Source organism: Lutra lutra, chromosome 10, assembly GCF_902655055.1.
Source record: "Lutra lutra chromosome 10, mLutLut1.2, whole genome shotgun sequence".
In the NCBI taxonomy this organism is placed as follows: domain Eukaryota; kingdom Metazoa; phylum Chordata; class Mammalia; order Carnivora; family Mustelidae; genus Lutra; species Lutra lutra.
Genome location: NC_062287.1, coordinates 51,455,750 through 51,472,961, shown reverse-complemented (window position 1 = coordinate 51,472,961; position 17,212 = coordinate 51,455,750). Strand labels below are relative to the sequence as shown.

The 17,212-nt window shown below is 47.8% G+C and overlaps 1 protein-coding gene across 4 annotated transcripts in view; it reads right to left on the bottom strand.

The window, feature by feature from the left end:
• The window catches only part of TENM4 (teneurin transmembrane protein 4), a 2,938,802-nt gene that overhangs the window by 576,964 nt on the left and 2,344,626 nt on the right, over positions 1 to 17,212 (bottom strand). For all 4 annotated transcript variants that reach the window (XM_047690277.1, XM_047690278.1, XM_047690280.1 and 1 more), the window contains one exon: positions 1,722 to 1,777. The gene's annotated coding sequence lies outside the window, so the exon portion shown is untranslated. The remainder of the gene's footprint in view (positions 1 to 1,721; positions 1,778 to 17,212) is intronic.

The window sequence follows — 17,212 nt, the reverse complement described above, 5'->3', positions numbered from 1 at the left end:
CCAAGCCAGGATAAAAGAAAGGCTGGCTTCCCCCTTGTAATATAAGAGTTTAATGATACTTATTAAAAGCACATTTCTAGGTCCTGTTGAAAAATTACACCCGTAAGTGTTTCTTTTTTTCGTATAAATTGCTTCCTAGAGATTAAGTGTGTGCGTGTGCACGCGCACGCGCACACACACACACACACACACACACACACTCCTTACAGACTGCACACCCCACACTCACACATATAAACCCTCTATAAATCCCACACATTCCATATATCACACACGTGTCAGTACATCTTCATCAAGGATAGCCACAATTCATGACATACACACATACTGGAAAGCAGAAAACCCGACCTGGTCCCTGAGGTTATTCACGCACCCTTTGAAATTGCAGACTTTGAGGAAGCCCAAGAGCTTCATGCTCAAGTTGTCATCCCCACAAACAAACAGCACAACCTCTAATCCATACCATTCTCCACGTCTTGCCTGGGGCCAGGCAATTCTGCAAAAGCCGGAGCTACCAGGACCATCAAGCTTTGGTGGGAAGCAACAGCATTCATTAGGGTTGCAGTGGAAGAAGGGGTCCCTGCCCTTCTGGCTCAGGGTGAATTCTCTCTGATATGCTGAGTACCAGCCACCTGGAGGAGGTGGCCCTGGGCCTCCGCCGGGGGCATAATTTTTTTTCTGGCTATCAACTTATCCAGAGCCTAGGGCTGCCTTCACACTCAGTCAGAGAAGGCCCTGCTTTCTGGAAGAATCAGCTAGATACAACAAAGTACCCCTTAACCAAAGAGTATCCTTCCACCAGCATGGGCTCCCTCCTGGTGCTGGTCTCCCCAGTGCTTTGCTCACCGCTAAGGGGTAGGGTTCAAAGGCTAAAATCATCAGGTAGAACAGTTTGCTGTTACCAGAAACAAATGCTTTAGAGTTAGGAAATCAGGGTTCAAGGTCAGCTCTAACCCTTCCTCACTGTATGGCCTTGCCAATTTCCCCAAGCCATGGCTTTCTTCTTGGCAAAATGGCAAAAACAGCTTCTTTCCATCTTATGGAGTTTGGGGGAAGATCACAAAATGCCCTACAGACTGTAAACTCCAAAGCAGTTGTAAGAGATTTTCATGATGAGACAGTAAGGAGGAAATGGAGGTGCTCATAAATCGGGCTGCGAGTGCCCGCAGGGCAAAGCCTGTGTTGTGTGTCTCTTGTTATCCTCAGTGCCTGGCCCAGAAAGCTGGCACCAAATATTCTGGGGGAAACATGGTTTGAAAGGACCAGTAAACCTGTGAGTTAAGTGGCTTTTGTTCAAGGTCACAGAAGAACTGATGGTGGGACTGAAACCAGGCTCCCCTCACCCCCTCATCCCGGGCTCTCCGTTCTAGATGCACTGAACTCTTGGGCCTCTGGAAGTGTCAGTGATGTCAAACTAGCCACAGCGAGGGCAGGTTTTAATGAGCCCTATACAATTCCCCAGGAAGATCCACTACAGGCAGGCAACGCCCAGGAAGCCTTCACAAACTCGCTTGTTAAACATTCCAACTCAACAGTGCAAACAAACAGAAACTACAGTGCAAATCATACCCAAATGCCTCAGACCAATGCATCTTATTTCCTGTCTTGAACTGCACACATCAGAAAAGTCACGAGATCGGGACAATGAGCCTGCGGAGATCTCGGTGTTGGAGATTGGCAGTATTTCTCATTTCCAGCTTACGTGCAGCTTTATCACTTACCTACTGACCAAGTGTCCAGGAGATCACTAGCCCTCTCTGAGTCTCAGTTTTTCCATCTGCAAAACAAGAAGATGATCACAATTAATCCCTTGAGACCACTGGACTAAAATGCATCAGAGCTTTTATACCTTGTATCAGTTACTAGCGGCTTATGATCCCACATACCTGGGAAATTGCTAGTGGTCAGGGGCTGGAAAGGAATTATAGCAAAAATGAAGTGTGATAATTAATAGTTATGTATCACACAGAGCGTCGATGATGTTCAACCCTCAGTACAGAAAATTCAGCCCTTCCTAATTCTGGCACTTATTTTGCTTTTTCATAAATGTAAAAATGTAAGACCACCGAAATGCCAGGAGAAATAGAGCAAACAAAATGTCACCACCTCAACATACTTGCTCTCAACATTTAGGGCATTTTTTTTCTATTTTTCTCTTCTAATGCACAGAGTTCATCATCTTGCAGAGCAGCGACCACAAAGGTGTACTAAACTGAAAAGTCACATGCAGATCATCCCCCTTGGGATTCCCAGTATTACACCATGACTGTTATCCACATTATTAACTCTTTTTTCATTCCGACATCAGCTTTGTCAACTTCTCCAAGACTCCTGGGCCCTGGTCAGGTGTCTGGCAGGCACTGTGCACAGCAGAGCCCAGGGGAGCAAGAAGCCAGTGACAGCAGGGGCCCTGGGCTGGTCTTCCTGGAGTCTGGGTTCAGTTACCTCATCTGCATAATAAGGAATCCTGACTGGCCCATCTCAGAGATCTCTTTTACCTTAAAAACACAAGGCTAAGGGAAATAAAAATTTAAAAAATTAAAATTAAAAAAAAAAAACACATATATTTGAGTCCCTATTACATGACAATGGGTCCATACTGTTGAGCTGATAATACCTGAGATCTTCTAGACAAGAAAACGGCAACTAAGGGAGGTCCTGAGGTCCATCCAAGACTCAGTGCAATCATGTTGGCACCACTTGCTCAATTTTTGTTGTAGTGATGTCTCCCCTCTACTATCATGTACTAATATTTCCAAGTTGATACATATTTTTTGCCTACATTTATTTTAACGGATTTTTTCTTAAAAAGTTTCTGCTGCACTTTATTTCCTCCCCCCCCCCCCAAACCCAAGGCCCACTGAAAGGCAATCTTTCAACCCAGATGGATTCTCTAATAGCAAAAATGGTTGCTAACAGCTTAAAGGAATTTTTAGTCATGACCATTCTATATACAAATCTCTATGAAGTCATAGGTTTGAAGTGTTGTTTTTATGTTTTCTTTCTAATACTCACTAAAATAAATAACTTTTGAAGTTTAGAATGCTTGTCTCTGCACTTCCCAGTGATGCCCCTACTTTTTCTTGGGAAGGCTGATTTTGGGGTCCCTCATAGTGCTGCAGCCAGTCCTTGGAACGTAAATCTGCCCAATCTCAAAGCTGAAACATCAAAAGCATCTAATGCTTACTGAAAGTCAAGAAAGTTGCCTGAGGTCACATGGCCCAGAACTGAAGGAACTGGAACTTGGGGGCCCCCATTTGCTCACTTCCAGTCCTGGGCTCTGTGTTTTCAGTTTCCTCTCTGCCCCTCGGCACACCCCCTATTTGCAACTTTGTGTCATCAGGCCCCAATTAAGTTCTGTTTCCAAGTCAAGGCAGGGTCACCCTGTTTTGTTAGGTCTCCAACTTTTCCATAAAGTGACTAGATTGTATCAATGCATATTTATGTTCCCAAAAGGGCACTTGGGTAAGAAGCTACAGAATTTCTAAAACCAAGTTTAGAAAATGTAAAGTGAGAATGATTCTTTATTCAAAGATCCAAGATAGTAACCAAGGAAACAGAAAGGGTTGATAACAGCATATCCAGGAATGCCACTGCAACTGCAAATGAGCATAAGACCCCAAGTAAGTCATGGGAAGTGGGAGAAAGAAGTGGAGCGACTGTACTGGGCACTGATCGAAGCTGGTATTGGGTGTTGGGTATTAGGCATCTCTCCAGAGTTCTAAGCTTCTGTTTCCTGTCATCTGGTTTAAAATTAATTGGTATGAATTTTTTATGACCAGAGAGCAAACAGACTCAAAGGCCTGCAGAAGAGGCTCAGACTTTCTGGAGAGCTCCTGTTTTTCATGAATACAAGCTACAAAGTCGTGCAGACACAGGAAAGCAATGGTTTTACATTACTGGGCCAACACCTCTTCCATGAAGTCTCCCACCAGCCTGTGTCAGGATGAGTCACCCTCACTTGGCTTCCCTTCCAGCAACACTTTAATTAAAGTCTCTGTTAGGCAGCAGTTACTCTTTCCTCTTCTTCTAAAGTATCATTTTTCTGTTTACCCAAATTTATTAAATACAATAAAAACTCACCTACGACTAGCAATATGATTTTAGACAGGTTTCCTTCCAACCCTCATTGCATACATGCCCCCAAACACATCCTCATATATCCACATCCAGACACTTAACGAAGTGGGATCCTATTATACACACTAATGTTTATCTTTTTTATTTTTATTTTATTTTTTTTAAGATTTTATTTATTCATTTGACAGAGAGAGATCACAAGCAGGCAGAGAGGCAGGCAGAGAGAGAGGAAGAAGCAGGCTCCCCACTGAGCAGAGAGCCCGATGCGGGGCTCGATCCCAGGACCCCGAGATCATGACCCGAGCCGAAGGCAGCGGCTCAACCCGCTGAGCCACCCAGGCGCCCCTGTTTATCTTTTTTAAAGGGTCACATAAAGGCACAATTAATCCCTACTCATGAACATACAGGTGTTTTCCTTTTTTCACTAGTGGAAATACTCTAATATTTTTGTACATATATCTCCGTGTGGTTACTTGATTGTATACTTAGACTATATTGCTCAACAGTTTTTTTAAAAAGATTTTATTTACTTATTTTAGAGAGAAAGAGAAAGAGAGAGACAGTGAGGAGGTGGAGGCTAAGGGGGAAAGGAGAGGGAGAGGAGGAAGGAAAGAATCCTAAGCGGACTCCAGGTTGACTGCAGAGCCCCCATGCGGGGCATGACCTCAGGACCCCGAAATCATGATCTGGGCTGAAATCGAGAGCCAGATGCTTAACCAACTGAGCCACCCAGGCACTCTACTAGTTAACATTTTTTTGAAAAAGATTTTATTTTTAAGTCATCTCTACACCCAGCATGGGGCTCGAACTCATGACCTGGAGATCAAGCGTCACACGCTCTACTGATTGAGCCAGCTAGGCTCCCCTTTATTTCTTGATATTTTTTAACAAAAGATTTTATTTATTTATTTTGAGAGAGAGAGTGAATGAGCAGGGGAGCAGGGGCAGGGCAGAGGGAGCGAGAGAATCCCAAAGAGATTCCACGCGGAACTCAGAGCCCGAGGTGGGGATCCATCCCACAACCCTGAGATCGTGACTCAATTGCTTGACATTTTTAAGAAATTTTTAACTGCCCCCCACAAAAGATGGTATCACTTTCAATTTCCACTGGCAGCATAGATGCATGCCAATTCCTCATGATCTCATCAGTTTTAGGCATTAATGTGCTTTTTTATCTTTATCAGTGTGATAGTTAAATGGAGCCTAGTTATTTTAGTCTGTGTTTTTGGGTATCAGTTGAACATCTGTTTCTATGCCTCTTGGCCATTTGCATGCTTTAGGAAAGGCATGTTCACAGCCCCTTGCCCATCGCTTGGTTGGGTGTTAGCCTTTTTACTGTTTGGTACATAGAGCTTGCCATTGGCCTTCTGCCTTGACTTTAATTTTTAGCTTACTTCCAGTGAGGTCCATCACAGTAAATGGCACTGCCAGGTACTGTTGCCCCACCAGAAATCTGGAGGCCTGTCCTGACACCTCCCTGCACGTTCTTCCCACCAGTCACCAAGTCCCACCTGTCCTATTTCCTAAGTAGACCTTACATCTGCTCTTGCTCACAATTCTCCCTCTCCAGCACCATGACCCTCACTGAGCCACCATCACCCCTCACCGGAACTTCCGCCATAGCTTCCTAATTGCTGCCTATATCCTCTCCTCCAATTCTCTCAGTGTCCAGAAACTAGAGGGACTTTTTAAAAATGCAAATCAAATCATCCCCACTGCCTAAAGCTCTTTGACAGCTTCCTATCCCATTCAAGATCAAATCCAAAGTCCAGAGTGTGCACCTGTGCCCAAAAAGGCTGCTTCCAGGACCCAGTTTCTGTGCTACTTGGGTCCCTCTTGATACATCCATCTCCCCTTCCGTCTCTGTACTTAGTCACACTGACTTCCTTGCAGTTCCTCAAATGGGTCATTCTTCTTCCCAATTCAAGGCCCTGGATGTGCTGTTCCGTCTGCCTGGAAAGTTGTTTGCTCCTCTCTCTTTGCTGGCTAACCCAAATTTATCCTTCAGGCTTCTCAGCATAAACACTATCTCCTCCAAAAAGCCCTAAACCCCCACACTAAGTGAGCCCCTCTCGCTATTTACTGGAGCTTTCCTTTGAGGCACGTGGTCCAAGCACTCTGTGGTTGGATAAAGGGTATTGAGCTTCCAGGCTCCACCTATGGGGAGAACTGAGTCCTGATGGGTTTCCCACTGTATCAAGATGGACTCGAGGCCTGAGTGGGTCAGCACCTGCAAGGGAAGGGCACCAATGACCCACAAAGTGGGGCTGTTGACAGCACAGGGTAATGCCACCTTTCTGGCAGTTCCTGCTCACCAGGTTCCAGCAACTCTGTGGCTCAGAGGTGCTTCCTGAGCTCTGAGTATCGCTTCTTCAGCCAGGGGAGCTGATTTCAACAGCCTCTGTTGACCCAGGCAAAGCTGGCCAGGTTGCCGCCAGCTGTCTGAGTGAGGAGGCGCTCTCCCCTGAGGACCGTGCAGTTTCCAACTTCATCATTGTTGGTGCTCAGATTTTTTTTTCCCCCAGACTTCTGCTGCTGATTAGGTCCCGAAAACATGTTCACTTTAGCTTTCTTCTGGGTATTTCAGAGTCGGGAGGTTTGCTCCTTTTTCTCTCTGTCAGTTAGATCTCATTTTGTGCATGTGTGAGATTGCAAAAATGAAGCATTTCAGGTATGAAGCAATTTAGGATGAGAAAATTGTACTCTAGCCACAAGGTCCCGGCCCTAATGATCTAACAACCTCCCGCGGCTTGGTGGGCTCCAGAGTGACACCCTGATGCATTAACTGGCCTTCGCAAGGCCAACTGTGTCCTCATCCGGACGGCCTCCCCACAGCCACGTCCTCTGCAGGTGCCCAGGGACATGCTACACCAAGCTGCTCTCAGAACGAGGCAGCTTTCTGGGTTGTGCAAGAGATAATAACAGTTTTAGGATTTGCCTAAAAGCATGACAAGTCCAATAAGAATTCACGAGGTAGGAGACCATCATTTCTTTTCAATCAGGCCCACAAGAGCCATGTGAGAGGGCTTTGTAATTTTTAATATCCAAGCAAGTCAGGTCTTCTTGAAACACCACTCTCTACCCCACCTCCGGAAGCGTCTCGCTCGCCCTTTCGTTCAACAAGCAATCCCTGGCTGTCTACTCTGTGTGTCAGAGCCAGACTGGAGCTGGTGGCCAGAAGATTTTCAGAGACAGCATGGGTCCGACCCGTGAGCGAAGCCCGCTTCTGACTCAGACGGCTGTATGACACAGAGAAAGTCATTTAACGTCTCTGAGCTTCAGCTTCCTCATCTGCAAAGCAGAGACCCCATTCCCAATCTTGCGAGCATTCTAGGGAAGCACATTTCTCAATCACCTCACAGGGGCCTGCTGGTCAGTCTTGGTCAGCACCCACTGCTTTCATGATTTCTACCACTGAAGATGGTATAAGGTACCATGATGGTATAAGCACTAAAAGGTATAAGCATTACCACTGGGGGCATCGGCAATCTCAGTGGGACTCAGCCAGGAAGGGTTCAGTTTTAGTGGGATGGGACTGGACGAGGCAGCCTTCAAACAAGACTCCAGAGCACAGTGTTTGCAAAACCAAAAGGTCCACAGCCAGGGATGTGAAACGTGGATCTATTCTGAGAAGCACCAGCAGCAGGAGGAGAAGTGAAACCTCTGGGAGCACAGATGGATCCAGGGCTGGAGCTTAGAAGGCCTCATGGGCCAGGTTGTAACAGCAGGTTCGTCTATCACGGGTTTTTAAGCTGGACGATCACAGGGCCGGATTTGTCCTTAAGATCAAGCGCTCCGGTTGCCGTGAGGCTGGATGGAAGGGGTGAGGCTAGGAATGAGGCAGGGATGGGAAGACCCATGGAGTGGCAGCTAATCCAGGCCCAAGGGGAGGGTCCCTAACTTCATTCTTTGCCCAGCTCCCCAGAGCAGCCCAGCTGTAGTGACCCAGTTACAAGAAACTGTGGGCCTGGCTGCTCTGGAAATGCCCTGGGAAGGCTACTTTCCGACAGCAATGGCAAACCATCCATCCCAAAACAACCTGTTCCCTTCTGACTCCGCTGGGACAGCACAGCCTTGCACACTGGCCTTCCAGTCCCTGGGCCAACTCACAGCGCCAGGCCTACATGGTGACTGAGCTGCTTCTCTTTGCCAAATTCATTCAATTATTAATATTATTATAATATTACATTATTTTTCTGTGTGGACCCGTGCTCAGATCTGAAGGTAGTATGAGATTGCAACAGACAAGGTCATGGGCCCAAGAGGATTACAGTCAAGGACACCAGCCCACACTGTAACCCAAAGCTGAATGCTGAGTGTTCAAGGGTGGGCCCAGTGACAGGGTTGTGGGGACAAGAGAGATGGAGCTGCGGATTCTCCTTGGAAGCATCAGAAAAGCTTCATGGAAGAGGCAGCACTTGCCTGGACCCTGGAGATGAAGAAGACAGTCGATGGACAAAGAGTAGAGATTAGGGCATCCGAGGCTGATGGAAGGCAGGGGTGCAGACAGCGGTGATGCCTTCTTTGGCTGCCCCGCAGGGAACAAAGAGCAGGTGACAAGAGGCAAAGGCAGTAAAGGGGCTGGAGCCCTGCTGGAAGAGGCCTGATGTCACTTTCTACATTCTTCCTTAAGCTGTGGGAACCATAGCCACGTAAGAAGGAACAAAGCAGTGACCTTTATTAGGCACCACTGTGTGTCTGGCAGCGTGGGCTGTAGAACCATCCTGTAAAGTATGGTATTATCACATCCCTGTCCCCAACTGAAGAAACTGAGGCTCCAAGAGATCACTGGACCTGCTCTCAGGCTGCTGGGTGGGAAGAGAGCCCACGTACCTGCCCTGGAGCTCAAGGATCCTCCCTCTATGCAACACCAGCTCCCAAATGAGGAAGGCAGCCGCTTCACGCGCTTCCAACAGCCAGGGAAACAGACTCCTTGTCACTGCCACCACCCGTGTCACGGACTACAAGTTTTATTCTCATAAAGGACAAAATGCGCCAGATGTGTCTCCGTGTAGCAGGATATTGTAAGATTCCTGAGCATATATGTTTAATTAAAATCATCCGCTACCGATGACTGCCTATGGTCACCGCGTGCTTACAATACGCGAGGTGCTTTTCCCTCCGTGTTTGTAACAACTTTTATAACAACCCTATAAAGCAGGTTTTACTTTTCCAGTTTATAGCTGAGGATGTGGAGGCTCAGAAAGGCAAAGTGATTTGCTCCAATTACACAGAGCAGCAGAGCAAGAAGCGGGAGCCTCCGTTTGGGGGCTTGGACCGACCTGCCATCCTCAAACGTAACATGTCAACAGCTCAACCCTCATCTCCCAAGGGTCCTCTTCCACTGGTCCCTATCTCAGTGAGTGACGCCACTTTCCACCAGCAGCAGCACAAGCTACAAACCTAGCCGACCCCCGGTACTCCTTCCCTTCATAGCACCCCCACATTAACTCATCATGGACCCCTGCTGGTTCTAACCTCCCCTAGGTCACCTTCTCACCACCTCTGCCACCTCTGCCTCCACTACCCTAGTCCAAGCCATAGTCAACTCTTACCTGAGCTGCTGCAGTAGACCCCCAACTGGTCTCCCCATATCCCATGCTCACAGGAGATGTGAGCCCTCCCCGGCTCCCAGGCCAGACGGCCTGGCTCCTGCTGGCAGCTCTGCCTCCTCTCACCAAATGTCCTGCCCCTTTCATTTCTCAAACACCCCACTGTCCGTCCCATTTCAGAGCATTTACACAGGCTGTTTCTTTTATCACTACTTCCAGCTTCACAGACCTATCTTTCAGATCTCAGCTCAAACACTTCCTCCAGGAAGCCTTCTCAGACCCCCAGTCCAGATCAGCAGGTATAGAGCAGGACAGTTGTGCCAGGGGTTAAAATGATGAAAGACCTTCACGCCAGTCACTGTGCAGTCCCCGCCCCCAAGCCCCTGCATGCATCCCACAAGACCTGAGCTCCTCCCCACAATCCACAAGGTAAGGCATATATGGCAGATGGAAGGCCCCCAGGCCCCCACTGGGCATGATGGCAGAGACCTGTTCTGACGAGCCTGTGCACGTGCACTCACTCGGATTGTTAAATATTTTGAATGTCACATCTGCTCTTGATCCTGTATTTCTCACAGTTCATAGTTACGGACTTATCTGGGTGACTATTCAGAGTCATGAACTCTGGGAGGGCAGGGAGCACAAAAGTGAAGTTCACCATGTTGAGGTTCAGTACAGAAGACCTGAGTGACGGGATGGATTAAATGAATGGAGGAGAGTTATTTCCTCTGCCTTTCTGGCCGCAGGGGCTCAGATTTGCAAACAATTTCAGGCATCAAGCAATGAAGAAGCCAGGCCCATGCAACCAAGCATCAACAGGGATCACAGCTACCAAGGAGGGGCTCCTTGTCCTGCCAGGATGAGGTCGTGGTCTCTGCTCCCTACAGACCCTTGGGAGGGGTAAGAAGGCAGAGTCATTCTGGACTTGACTCTTTCCTGCTCGTGAGTCAATTTACCCATATCATGGGGAGCTCTCAAACCCATTCCCTCATCCTTAGCAATCAGGTAACACTTCAGTCCAAAAGACCACCTTTTCTCATGGTTGTTAGCACAAGACTTAGCAACTTCCCTACTTTACCTGTCACCCTCTTGGATTCTTCTTTTACAAAAACCATGGTCTTAAAAGGTACCTCTGATCATGTCTTCCCTCTGTGGCTTCCCTCTGTCCTCAAGTACATTCAAACCCAGTTCCCGGTTTATAAGGTCCTCATCTCTGGGCCCAGTCTATCCTTGCAACATCACCATCTGCTTCTCTTCTATTTCCTCCATCAACACACACTTCTTCCTGCCTCAGGGCATTTGCACATGCTGCCCCAATTCCCAGAACCTCCCCAGCTCATTGCCATCTACATTCTAGGTTTTAGCCTACAAGGTATAAACTTTGAAAGGCCTAACCTGGGGCGTCTGGGTGGCTCAGTGGGTTAAGCCTCTGCCTTCGGCTCAGGTCATGATCCCAGTGTCCTGGGATCGAGCCCTGCATCGGGCTCTCTGCTCAGCAGGGAGCCTGCTTCCCCCTCTCTCTCTGCCTGCCTCTCTGCCTACTTGTGATCTCTCTCTCTCTCTCTCTGTCAAGTCAATAAATAAAAAATCTTTAAAAAAAAAAAAAGGCCTAACCTGCCTAACCCTGGTTGACCAGTTTCTCCTATTATCTACTGTTCTTTTTTTGTTACATGTACTCAGCATGACTGAACTACTTGTCCGATGTCTGTCTTGAAAAGAGGCCCCATGTGGGCAGGGAGCCAGTCATCCTGTCCATTGCTATATCTGCCCTCAATGCTCAGCCCAGGGGTTCCTGACACAGAGGCTCAAGCAATATTTGATGAACGAATAATCAGTATGATGAGGCTGTAAGCTTGGACCTTTCTCCTCTGTCTCCAGGGTCAAAGCTGAAATGTAAATTCCAGTGGCCTCCATAGAGATTTCAGGAATTAGCCAACTAATGACCTCCCTTCTGATGGGTGGGAGGGGTCTGAAAATACAGCACTGCAGCTCCCTAAGGGACCAGACTGAACTCTTAAGAGAACCTGAACTGTTAAAAAAATAAATAAATGAAAAAAATGACTGGAAAAGAAGAAAGGAAGGAAGAAGAAAAGACAAGGTCTCAAGGGAAAAAAAATGCTGGTCAGGAATGGTCAAGAAAAAACAAACTGAAGATTCACCCTCATAAGAAAAGACAGCCCCCTGGTAAGCCAAGAACTGGGTCCTCCTTTTCCAGGAAATGGGCACAAGATACATTCCTGCACTTCCTTTGATCCGACAAACTGTGTGACCCTCGCTCAGAGACTTGCCTTTCTCTGTACCTCAGCTTCCTCCTCTACAAAAGACCCATGAGCACCCAGGGCCTCCAGATCTGGATTCTCATGCAAAGACCTGCAGAGAAAAACTGAAGTGGAGAAGATGGAAGCCATAACATACGCAGGTCCAGAGATCAGAGAGCCGGAGCACTCCCCAAGGCAGAAGGCCTCAGGGTCAGGGGCCAGGTGCCCAGGGAGCCCCCGTCCCCTCTCCTCCAGCTGGTTCCAGGCTACTGGCTCTTCTGACATCTTCAGCCTCCAGCAAACTGGGGTACATTTGTCTGACGTAACTGAATGTCAACCAGGCTGCCTGGGCCCCCCGGGAACGGCCTCAGAAGCTGCCAGAGGTGTAGACACATAGATGCTGGGTGAAGGGGCAGGAGGCAGGTCTGAACCTGATACTCATGGAGCCCAGAGTCCCAGGTGTTCCAGTGGCCTGGAGATCATCTGGGGATAGGTCTTAGCTTTTTTTGTCTCTCAGACCGTCTGATAGTTTCTTGAACCTTATAGACCCTTTCCCAGAAAAATATTCCTAAACGCATTAAAAACAAAAAAACAAAAAACAAAACAAAACAAAACAAACAAAAAACAAAAAAACCACCCATACAATCACACTGGAAACCAATTGCATTAAAATGGTTATCAAAATGTTAAAATGATACACCTGTGATACAGTGATATTTTTATTTGTTTTTAAAGTCAGGATTTATAACAAATCTGGTGGCTGGTCTAATAACTCTCATAACCTTGAAGTAGTTGTGAATGTAAATGATATTCTGAGGTATCTCCAACAATGATAATGGGACAAAAAAAATACCCGATTTTGACCGGTAACAGAGTCCCCGAGATTCTGTCACTACTGCGGTTTACTGCCTATATTCACAATGGGGTAAAATGCTAACTTCTTCCACTCCCCGTGCTTACATACATAACCTCTGATTTCGGGCAGTGACCTGACTTACAGAGGAGGAAATTGGAGCCCCCAAGAGGCAGAGACTTGCACAGATACCCAGTGAGTGAGAACTGATACCAAACTCTAATATAGGCCACCAGCCATGCTCTGGCCATCCCCTGAGCCACCTCCCGAGTGCAGCATTCTCCAAACTCCTTACCCAGGATCATATCTCCCTTCTCTCAGCCTTGGTTTCCTCATCTATAAAATGGGAACAATCACACCCACTTCTGCAGGCTACTGTGAGGACAGGATGGCCTTGTTACCTTGATAGGGCTCTGTATCTGCATAGATGAGTAACGTGTGAGTGATAACTAGATGTTGCCTCATGGGAAATCAAAGGATTCGAATTTTGGGTTTCAGGGAGGGGGACTGTCCAGGCTGGCAAATTTGAATGCCTACAGGGGTCAGTAATAAGGAGGAGTGGAGACTGTAGCAAACTCAAAAACTCATGCCCTCCTAAAAGGGGCAGCCACCATTCAAGTATTAGCGGAAAACACATGCAAGAAGGCGGGCCCATGGCTGCCAAATCTGATTTTTTAAGAGACGGTGAAAATCCTTATTTTTAGCAAAATGTCCTGGATTTTATATTAAATTTCTTTTTTTTCTTTAAAGATTTATGTATTTATTTTAGAGAAAGAACGTGCATGCACACATGCTCCTGAGCAGAGAGAAGAGCAGAGGGAGAGAGAATCTCAAGCAGAGTCCCCACTGAGCGCAGAGCTCAGCTCATGGCTCCATCTCACAACCCTGACATTATGACCTGAGCCAAAATCAAGAGGCAGATGCTTAACCAACTGAGCCACCCAGGCGCCCCTTAAATGTCTCGATAATTAAAATGGGATGTGAGCCCCCAAAACATGTCTATAGGCTGTCAGTTTGCAGCCTCTGGGGTTTATAGGTAGGGGACACGGCCTGGGGGGGGGTCAGTGTCTTCCCTTATAGGCCAAGAGGGTCCTCACCTCGTCCAGGCCCTGGAGGTTAGATGGTGCCTGTGCAGGGTGGGCATTCTTGCTAGGGCAGCGGAGGCCCCCCAGACAGAGACAGCGGATCCTAAAATTGTGCTCCCCACACCTCACTGCTATGAGGCTGCCTTGTTTTATTAATAACCCTGGATCATGTTCACAGCACATCAAGGTAAACAGAGATGCTTCTCAGGCGGGTAATGCAGGCAATTCTAACAGAAGAAGAAACGGACTTCCAAATATAAATCGGAAGATAAGATAAACAGACGGAGATGCAAGCCTGCTTCCCGCAAATTTGCAGGCTGTGAGTCACAGGTCTAGAGAGTCGTGCAAGGGACCTTGTTTGGAGGATGGGGGAAATCAGCCCAGAAAAGGGAAGGGTCACATTCATCACATACATACTTTTGATTTCTATCAGCATCAGTCTCCTCATCTGAAAACCCTAACAGAGCCCTTCACTGTGGTCTGAATGCTTCATGTTCTATCCCTCCCCATGCAGCTGTCCATGCTGCCCTTCCTTCACTCCAGCCGTCTCCAGCTCCATAATCTTCAAGGGCAACTCTGGATTGCCTTTGGCGACCTGCCCTGACTCCTTCCTCTGAGACTTTGTCAGCCACAGCCCACGGCGCAGAGGACCATGTCTGCTGGTGGAAGTGTCTACCCCACGAGCCAGCTGTGAACTACAGACTGCATGGCCCTGCCTTGCCCAGCTTGGCCTACCCAGAGCCCCACGCGGGGCCTGGCACATGGGAGTGCTCTGCAAAGCCCTGCTGAATGAAGCAGGGAATGATGCACAGTGGAAGTGCCTCTCACAGAGCCATACGGAGGTTGCACGTGAAGACTACGAGAGAGCTCACCAAATGCTATCTTGACAGCAAGTCAACATGCCAACTGGTTGTGAGTCCAAGAAAAAAATAGAGACTTTGTTCTATTTCATCAAAGACCAGCCAAAACCAGGGTGAGGAAAGAGCACTGTTATTTTGATAATCCCTCTTGGGAACAAAAGGGGGGTGCAAATTAAGTGGCTATCGAGAATCCGCTATGTGCCAGGCTCCGTATTGCACACTTTCACAGATGGCCTTGTTTCACTGCCAGGAGCTTTAGAAGGAGCTGGTGCGTCTATTTTACACGTGTGGAATGAGGAAAGTGAGGTCCATCCATGGCAGGAAGGTGAGAATGCAGGACCAAAGCCAATCCCCACATCTCCAGAGTTTTCTCCATTCTGTTAAAGTCACTGTAATTAGCAATGAACTTCTTCCATCCTGCTGGTTCTAAACCATTTTAGAACAAGGCAGAGGAGCAGGGGGTGGAGCTTTAAATAAATGACTTCCCCATGGGTATCCCTAGCCCTGCCCCTGCCACAGGTCTGGGGGCTTGAGAGGAGGGGGTCACTGCCGGGGGGGGGGTCCCTCTGATACTCCCAGTGAAAAGCATTGAGATGCAAAAGGAAGAAGAGAAGCCCAAAGCCCTCCCCCTATGCCCAGTCACTATAGCTATGGAGTGGGTAGGAGAGAAAGGATTCCGTTCAGTTTTCTTCAGATTTTATTTTTAAAACATTATTTACATTTATGTGTTGCCCTCCAGAAAATCTTGGTTCAGAGAGTGCCTGCTGGGAGCCAGAAGTCCTCAGGTTGGTACACAATGCAGCCTACTAGTATTAGCTCAAATAGCAGTTAAGATGGGACGTGAATAGGGCTTTGTGAATGTCATGGCTAACACAACAGACACCCTTCTGACTGCTGAGTGCATACCCTGGGCATTTCTAGCTTCTAATTAGACAAGATCCTGCATCCAACACTGAACTCCCTTGTGTCATAAATGTTTGCAGCAGGTATCTGGAGTAAGGAACCTGACGTCCCACACCGACCTAACTCCTATGACTGGGTTTCCATGCCTAGACCTCACAGGGCTTCTGGGATGACAATTAAGTTCAGGGCGTGCCTCGGCCTCCCCATCCTGGTCCCCACCGTTTTCACTTCAGGGCTGCTGGGTGCTCAGTGCTGGAGGCAGCAGAGGCATGGAGGGGAACAACTATAGCGAACATACTATTTATTTCCTCAGCCTCACCTCCACTGGACCTTTTAATCCTACTTTGTCGATTGGGCTAATATTTCACAAGCCCACGATATGTCGTTTTTTTATGAGCCCATAAAAACCTTCAGAGTGAAATCAAATTCACCTGCCACACTCGAGCTTAAAGATGAAAGCCAAAGAGTGAAGCCCACCCTTCCAGGTTCTCTGTAATCAAACCGGCCCGCCTCCCCTCCGAGCGTGCGCTCTCTGCCCTCTCCTAAAGTCGGCTTGTCCTTCTCCACGTTCTACTCGTTCCCGCCTCTGCACCTCTTCTCATGCTGTTCCTCTTCTGGAACAATCCAAACCCCTCCAGTGCCTGCTCTCCAACCCACCTGTGAGAAGAATTTCCTGCAACTAGAGCTTCTGCTGCCTCCCCCTCTTCAGAATTCCACGATGCTCGCAGTAGCAGACATTATATGTATTCTTTTCTTCTCAGGGGCTAATTCTCCTGAGACAGGGCCCACTGTGAGTTTCTGAACCTTTCCAGGTCCCCACATGCTCTCAGAAGGAGAGCTCCTCCAAGGCAGGGCGTATACACACCCTTATCCTGCTGTCCTCACGTGAGAAATCCCTCCCATTCTTCAAAGCCCACAACAAGTGCTCCCTCCTCCAGGAAGCTTTCCTTGGTCCATCAAGTGGGTCTTGATACCTCCCATCTATGACTTCTGACGGCACTTCGCTTGAATCTTTCTCAGATTTAGATCACTTCCTGCCATGTAGGCATTTATGTGATTGGGATTCCACGAGGGCAGGGGCTATGTCCCATTCACTGCCCCTTTCACAGCACCCAGCACAGGGCTTGACATAGAGTGCAATTTCAGTAAATATATTCTGAATAATGATGATAACAGCAGCAGCAGAAAACAGGCATAAAACACTGGCTATGTGTTAGGCATTATTGCAAATGCTTTATATATATGAGCTTATTTAAGGCTTTGCATATACTAGCTTATTTTCATGCTCACGACCTCCCTGGAAGACACATCCTGCAAGCACTCCCATTTTTCAGATGAAGAAACTGAGTCACAGAGAGTCAGGTAATATGCCCAAGGTCAAGTAAGCGACAGAGCTTCTGCCTGAATCCGGGCAGGGCCATGGGCCTTTAGCAACCATGATCTTAACTGCTCAGCATCACCACCTCTGAATTCATTCATCTTTATATACCCGGTACCCAGCAAAGAAGCAGGCTGTCAGCAAGGGCTTGATATGCAAGTGCCTGCAACACCCCTTCACAGGAAGTCTGCCGCCAGGCTCGGTGAGACACAAGATGGGAAGAGCACCTGGCAGAATGGACAC